The 6,950-nt window shown below is 44.8% G+C and overlaps 1 protein-coding gene across 5 annotated transcripts in view; it reads left to right on the top strand.

The window, feature by feature from the left end:
• The first annotated feature begins 6,656 nt into the window (after window positions 1–6,656).
• CHL1 (cell adhesion molecule L1 like) overlaps window positions 6,657–6,950 on the top strand; it is a 134,769-nt gene continuing 134,475 nt past the window's right edge. For 3 of the 5 annotated variants that reach the window (XM_029958242.1, XM_029958243.1, XM_029958241.1), the window contains exon 1: window positions 6,658–6,715. The gene's annotated coding sequence lies outside the window, so the exon portion shown is untranslated. Of the gene's footprint in view, window positions 6,716–6,950 lie in introns of all 5 variants that reach the window. The other 2 variants (XM_029958244.1, XM_029958246.1) reach the window with 1 other exon arrangement.

Genomic DNA, 6,950 nt, shown 5'->3' with positions numbered 1-6,950 from the left:
TTATGTACTCTGTTATGGGAGAATTTGCCAACATTTTTAAAAGAAATCTTATGCTGTTGGTCAAGCTCTTGCTTCCCTGCTTGCATTAATAATTTTGTATAACTGCTCACAGTCTGACTGTGCAAAAAAAAAAAATAATTGCTGTAATATACAGTTATTTGTGTGCTGTTGTTTCCCAAGCCCTCCAGTCTTCAGATAACTTTGTCTGTCTGGTAGAATTTAAAAGCAGCCTGAGATGTAATTGGAAAATGTGTATCATACCATGTAGTATTTAGAAGCAAATTGTCTGGGCTGAAATTGCTGATGCAGGTGACCTATTGAACACCCTGCAAGCCACCAGTCAGATTAAATTGGGAAAGGAATGCAGGGAGCACCAACTGGTTCAGCAGAAACCCATCTAGTGGTTTGGGTTTTTATGTGGATTTTAATGCAGGTTGTTGTAATAAAATCAGTTCATTATATGGACACAAAAAAATGGAAGAATACAAATGATAGCATTAGCCAGGCCCAGTGTTTGTCCCTGTCTTAGAAGAGTATTGTCATTTCTTCTTCTCTCATGAAAACCAAATGAAGCCTTCTGCAATCATTTTGTTCATGTGTCTGCACAACTTGGGAGGGGGGTCCCTGGTAATTCTGATTTAGCTGTTCAGAACTGTGACTGCTTGGTTTCAAGGGTAGCTGGAATAATTCTGTAAATGTTTGTTGTTATCACAATCCAAATGGGTTTGATTCTCAGCTGGAAAATGCGCACAAACCATTTTTTACAATACTTGTTCTTATTTTTGTATGGGGAAGTTTAGATAATTAGGTTGTGTTACATCAGCATAGGGTTTTGGCAGTAGAAATTTTATGGAAATTATGGCAGTTGACTTTCACAGAAAGAAAAAAAAAAAAACACCACAAAGCATTTTATTCAGCAGTTGGTGAGCAATAGGTCTCATCTGCATCACTGGAAAAACAGGACTGTGCTCATGGATTATCCAGGCAAGGGCTTCATTCTATATATCCCACCTCTGCACTAGGCAAGAATAAGAACAACTGTGAGGATCTTGTTGCTGATGTTTTGTCCAGTGAGTAGCAGCAATTGTTCAGGAAATAGGAAATCTTTATTCCTGGGCCTCTTTTAATCTCTTCCACAAATGAATGAGATCAATGCCATTGTCCTGATGTGAGTCACAATTCCATCTCACTAAATATTGTGCCTTGCTCTGTCTGGGCTCTGTGCCAGTTCTGTGCAGAGACCAAAGATATGTTTTCAGATAGGAGTTTTCATGTGGCACTTGCTTTTCCTTATAAATGTCCTTGTTCCATTGTGTGGCAGAGGCCTGGGCTGGCATTGCTCTGCCACTCTGCCCTGGGAGGGTGGGGAGGCCCTGGCACAGGGTGCCCAGAGAAGCTGTGGCTGCCCCATCCCTGGAAGTGTCCAAGGCCAGGCTGGACAGGGCTTGGAGCAACCTGGGCTAGTGGAAGGTGTCCCTGCCCATGGCAGGATTGTTGAAATTAGGTGATATTTAAGGTCCTTTCACCATTCTCTGACTCTTGTGGATGGTGCTGTGCAGGGTTAAGAGTTGAACTTGATTATCCTTGTGGGTCCCTTCCAGCTCAGCACATTCTGATTCTGTGATTCCTGCACAGCCTTTCTCTTCAAATTAATGTTTTAGCTTCATCCCAGGGACTGGTACCTGGATAACTGGGCAGGCTACTCAAGGAGAAGGTGTCTTTGGTAGAATGACCAACTAGACTGACGTGGCACATCTCTGCTTTCAATACTTGTGTGTATTTGAAACCTGTGCTGTGGAGTTCTGCTTTGGAGTGTTGCATCTGGGAATGTCACCACTGCACAGTGCAAAAATCAAACAAACAAACAAAGGAAACCAAAACCCAAAGCAAACCAACCCAAAACTAAAACCTGTGATGGCAAAGGTCTCACTTAACAAGCAATGACCTCAAAGATAACAAGGTACAAAGTTGTTCTTATTTGCATTGGATGTTCATTCAGAAAGAAGCTTTCTGGGCAATTTCTAAGACCTTTAGTGTATGTTTGAAGGAAATATTCTATGAATTATATTCTATGTGGAAGGTGTCCCTGATCACGGCAGCAGATTGGAGCTGGAGGATTTTTTAAGTCCTCTCCAACCCAAACTGTTCTATGATTTTGTGAAAGAACAGGAACAGTCTGTAGTGACACTGGTGGAGATCAAGCCTTTCTTCCACAAATTCTATAATGAAGAAAGGGCTCAGTTTTGCCCCAGGGTGGGTCCAGTGAATCTTTGATTATTTTCTGCTTGATGAAATACGTTCTCCAGAGCTCAGTCTGTCTGTCCTGGAGCAGAGTGCAAACTTGTGTGCAGCTTTCTGGTACAGCTGGGAATTAAACCTAAATCCCCATCTCCAGGCTGAGCTCTGTTATCTCCTGCTGTGCCTGTTTTTCAAGGAAAAGAGACCACAGCCTCTTTTTTGAAGGAAATGTATAGTTCTTACAAGCTGGCCATGGGATAACATGGGTCAGCCTACTCTGTGACTTGTTTTTCATCCTCATCTTCGGGTCTGAACCTCACCATGGATGAATCCCCTTGCCTAACTTGGGTCTTTCAGATTCACTGTGATATTCTTCCTCCTAAGTCAGTTTTGTGGAGTTGTTTGTATTTTAGATTTATTAATTTTTTATGTAGACCTCGCTGCTTTCTTCCAAAAGAACTGCAGGAAACTAACTGGGAAATAAGAACCAAATATTTCCCTGAATTTGATCCTAAATCTACTAGTGTTTTGCACATTAGACAGGCAGCTCACTGTATTTTGGTGTCATATTTGTTATTATGGATTAGATCAATTGTCTGGCTGCAGGAGCAAACCCTCCCCTTGTAATGCACTTAGTCAGTTGTGAAATCATGTACTCAGTGGTGGGAAAAAAGGAAAAACCTCCATAGCCCCTCCAAGCAATCAATTTATGCCCTGAAGCATGAGATTTGATTACCATTGTTATTATCTTAGCTTGCATAGTTACAAATGTTATTAGCAGTCATAAAATTATCCAGCCTTAAAAAAATTAGATTAAGAAAAAGAATCCCAGCATTTCACTCCAGGTTCTTCAGAACCTAAATTCCTGGGATTGCTTCAAACTGCGAAAAGTGATAGTTCCTTTAATTCATTTGAGATTTGCTGCCCTTTGATCCCGTGGATTTCTCCTGTATCCTCATTAGGAAGGGACAGACGAGCATTTTCTGGCACTTTTGTAGTTTCTCTCTGGTCAAGACCCATCTAACTTTCACCATTTCAAAGCTAAGTGTTGATGAGGTGTGCTCAGATCCATGTTTAATAAGCCATTAGTGGGATATGCATCACCCTCTCTCTCATCTCTGTTTTTTCCTTTGTGGTTCCTGTGAACTCAAAGTTTCTAATGCAGCTTTGTGCTTCTCAAGCTACATCTCAGCTGGCATAATTTAAATATTCTAAAAATTCCATAGTTAATGAAAATACTGTGAAATGTTGCAGCAGGGTATCATCTAAAACCCCAATTTTGACATGGCAAAATTACCAGTTGGCATAAAGGCAATTATTTTAGCCATTTAATTTGTCCAGGACCAAAACAGATTCCCAGAAGCTTGTCCTATTCTTAAGAAAAAAATCCATGTCAAATTGTGGTCCTTGATATTCAAATACATCCTTATTTTTGCATATTCCACCTATTCAGAAAATTGCAGCATCTTTATTAACGAGAGGTGGTGGTGGGAGACGTGCTAGCAATTACCAGCAAATTAATTTTCTCTGAAGAAAATCTGGCCAATCTGTTCTTTTGTCCTGAGTATTTCATGTATCTTAAATGGCATTTAGAGTACAATTGGGAATCTTCTGAGCCTGCCATCAGACTCTGGAACTGGGTTTAAAATGGTAGGTGTGTCTTGAGGGAGGATGTGAATCAGGTAACAAGTTACAGTTTGATCAGCACAAACACACCCTCTATTCCTTCTGATTTCTTCAGAAAACTCCTGAGATAAATATTCTGAGGGTTTTTCCTCACACTTGGTTTGAGACAATATTACGCATTTAGCATGTATTTTAAATATGTAATCAGTACTAGCCTAGAGAGATTTAATTAATTTTTCCAGTGTTTCTCGCAGTGTTGCTCTCTCCTTCTCACATTAAGTAGTGGGTTTGATGAAAAGGCTCCTTGATTTTCAGCAGGAAATCCCAAAATAGAGAGCAGTTTTGTGGAGACACAGAGAGGACCTAACTGAGCTTCTCTGTCTTTATTTTTGTTCTGTGCAGCCTGAAGTGCTGCAACATTTGTCCTATTTCATCACCCGATGAAATCTGAAGCACAGTGGATTATATCTATTTACCCTTTACTTAAGGCAAACCCTATTCTCAAATAGATGTGGTTAGAGCCATGTTTTGTTATGAACATATTTTATTTTGGAAGTGTGGAGCAGCTTTTGGTAAGCTGAGGTACTTTGACTTCTCCGTCAGCTGGTTTCCCAGTGGAAGGAAAACTTTCTGCCTGATTCTGTGTGAAAAACTCAAACCATTTTATGGTTTCCATATTATGGGCTGAAACCTGGAAAGGTGAGGAGGCCCTGGGGAAAATCATGTTGGCAGAGAGGATCTAAAAGTTGGGCCAGCAGGGAAATGAAAGTCTAAGTGGTGGCTGCATTTTGCAAGCCCAGCTTCCCTCCGTGGTGTCTGGGATGGGGATGTGGAGGTGTAGGGATGGGCAGCCTGGGAAGTTGGCTTTGGCAGCAGTCCTGCCTCGAGCAGTCACTGGAGGTGAATAAATTCTTGTCCCTCTTCTTTATGTCAAAGATCAACCTGGAAACTCCTGGTCCTGCTGAGGCATCCAGGAGGGTGTTGGCCAGGAGTGGGGAAGAGTCATCGTCCCCATTTTTCGTCCTCTTGGCAGTGGCAGGAGGGGCAATGCCAGCTCTCCCTGGCTTTTCCCAGCTCTGTTATCTCAGCTCCCAGACAAGCAGCTTCCCACCCTTGGTGTCTTCAGCTGTTGCCAACGCTCCAGTGAATCTCCAGTCCCCTCTGGGTTTGAGTGGATCTCTGATGGTCTGTTGGTGCCGGGTCAAATGGCTTTTCAACACCTCTGCAGCCCTGACACACTCGAGACATTCCTCTCCAGCTGATTCCCTGTCCATTACTTCTGAGATTTCCCCTGCACGGGGGCACAGGGCTGTTGCTTAGCTCTTGGTTGCTTTGGGAAGCAATGTGCTGTAAATGTAGCCTTTTACTGTCTCTGCACGAAACAGTAAGTCAATTCAGGATTTGGCCGCGAGGGCAGGATTCAAAAGGAGAACTCCCATTCCCTCCGTGTGCTCTGGGCTGGGTCTGCACCACACAGAAATCCGGCTGCCCAACTTCAGAGCTTTCTCAGCAACCACAGCACGCTTTCCATGTTTTGCTCCACGCATTTGGGGAGAAGTTTGGCATTTATGTCAGATCAAATTCACTTAAACACAGATTAATATGAAAATTATATCTGTGACTTGCCTTTCTTTGCATGACTGCAAACATACCATTGTTTTAACAGTTTTGCATTTACTTTCTGTAAATATATATTAAATTATTCTGCTCTTTACCCTTCCAGTTTTCAGATTTTTTTTTTCTTTTACTACCATCTTTATAATACCTTTCCTTAAATTTATTTATTTAATTCCTGACCAAAAAGTAAGCTCACCTGCTTAAATCTGCTAGAGATAAACATCAGTTGGCCAGCACATCAACAAATTCTGACTGCCACTGTCCAAAAAACGTTTAACCCAAATGCTGATAATCCCCGTGAGTGTTGCTGTGATTCGGTAGGGTGGGTTTATGGTTTAATGTCTGTGAATGTTACTTTGTGATTATTGCTCATTGAATTAGGCAAAGCTCAGAGAAAAGCAAAACACCCAAAGGTCATCAGCAAGACAGAATCGTCTGAGAAGTCCGAGGCCTCATGAAAATGATTATGTCTGACCTTCCCCACCTCTCTGCAAGGAGTGCTTAAGACAATGACTGGCAGATTTGTGACGACTGTCTTCACCAATCACTTAAAAATTTAGCCCATTCCACCCAGGGATCGCTGTGGTGAACCACACACAGGCACAGTCCGAGCGCTCAGGCGCACACATCAACCTGATCTGGGCTTGTGGTCATGGAGAGCACACACGGCAAATGTTAGGAGGGGGTGCTAGAGAAAAAAAAAAAATAAAGAGGAAAAGATGGATTTTTCAGAGGTGTGGATGTATGAAACACCGGGTGTTGGGATGATTGGTACACGGGAGTTTAGAGGGGGAGAGCTGTGGGGCAGGAAGGGCTGGAGTTTTCCGAATTTTCATCCTTTCCTCTGAAAAGCAACGACACTTCTGCACCCCAGGGAGGGCTAAGCCGGGGCGGGGGCCAGTCTCTTCCCTGGCAGCGCCTCTCCTCTCCTTGACCGGCTTTTGGTGACCACCATGACGAAGCGACAGCATCCGAGGGTCCTGCCGGGGGCAGTGTCCCCCAGCTCGACCATTCCTTTATCCTCCTCCCGTTGTGGTTCTGGGCTGGCCGGCACCCGGAGCGCCCCTCCCGCACCTGCCCGGGGCGCGGGACATCCCCGCGGGCGGGGGGCGGGCAGGGGCTCCCTTTCCTCGCTCCTTCCCTCCGCGATTCCCGGTCCCTCCCGCCATCGCCAGGTGCCTCCCGGAGGAGCGGCGGGCGGTGGCTCCTTGGTGCCGGCTCTGGCATCGGGCAGGTGGGATCCGGAGCGGGGTCGGGGCGGGGGTGGGAGATGCTCGACCCCCGGGGGAGGCGGCAGCGCTTTGGGGAGCGCGGGGCTCGTTGCCATGGCTCCCTGTAAGCTCCGCCGGAGGAGATAGCGATGCCAGTCACGGAGGGACCCTCTCCCTCCTCGTGGGTGTGGAGCGGGGCTGGGTTTGGGGTGGTTGGTGCTTGCGTTGGGTTTTTTCTCCCCCCTCTCCCTCCCTCCC

Source organism: Manacus vitellinus, unplaced genomic scaffold (genome assembly GCF_001715985.3).
Source record: "Manacus vitellinus isolate BGI_N305 unplaced genomic scaffold, ASM171598v3 scaffold_14_pilon, whole genome shotgun sequence".
Taxonomy (NCBI): Eukaryota; Metazoa; Chordata; class Aves; order Passeriformes; family Pipridae; genus Manacus; species Manacus vitellinus.
This window is presented reverse-complemented; position numbering and strand designations above follow the sequence as displayed.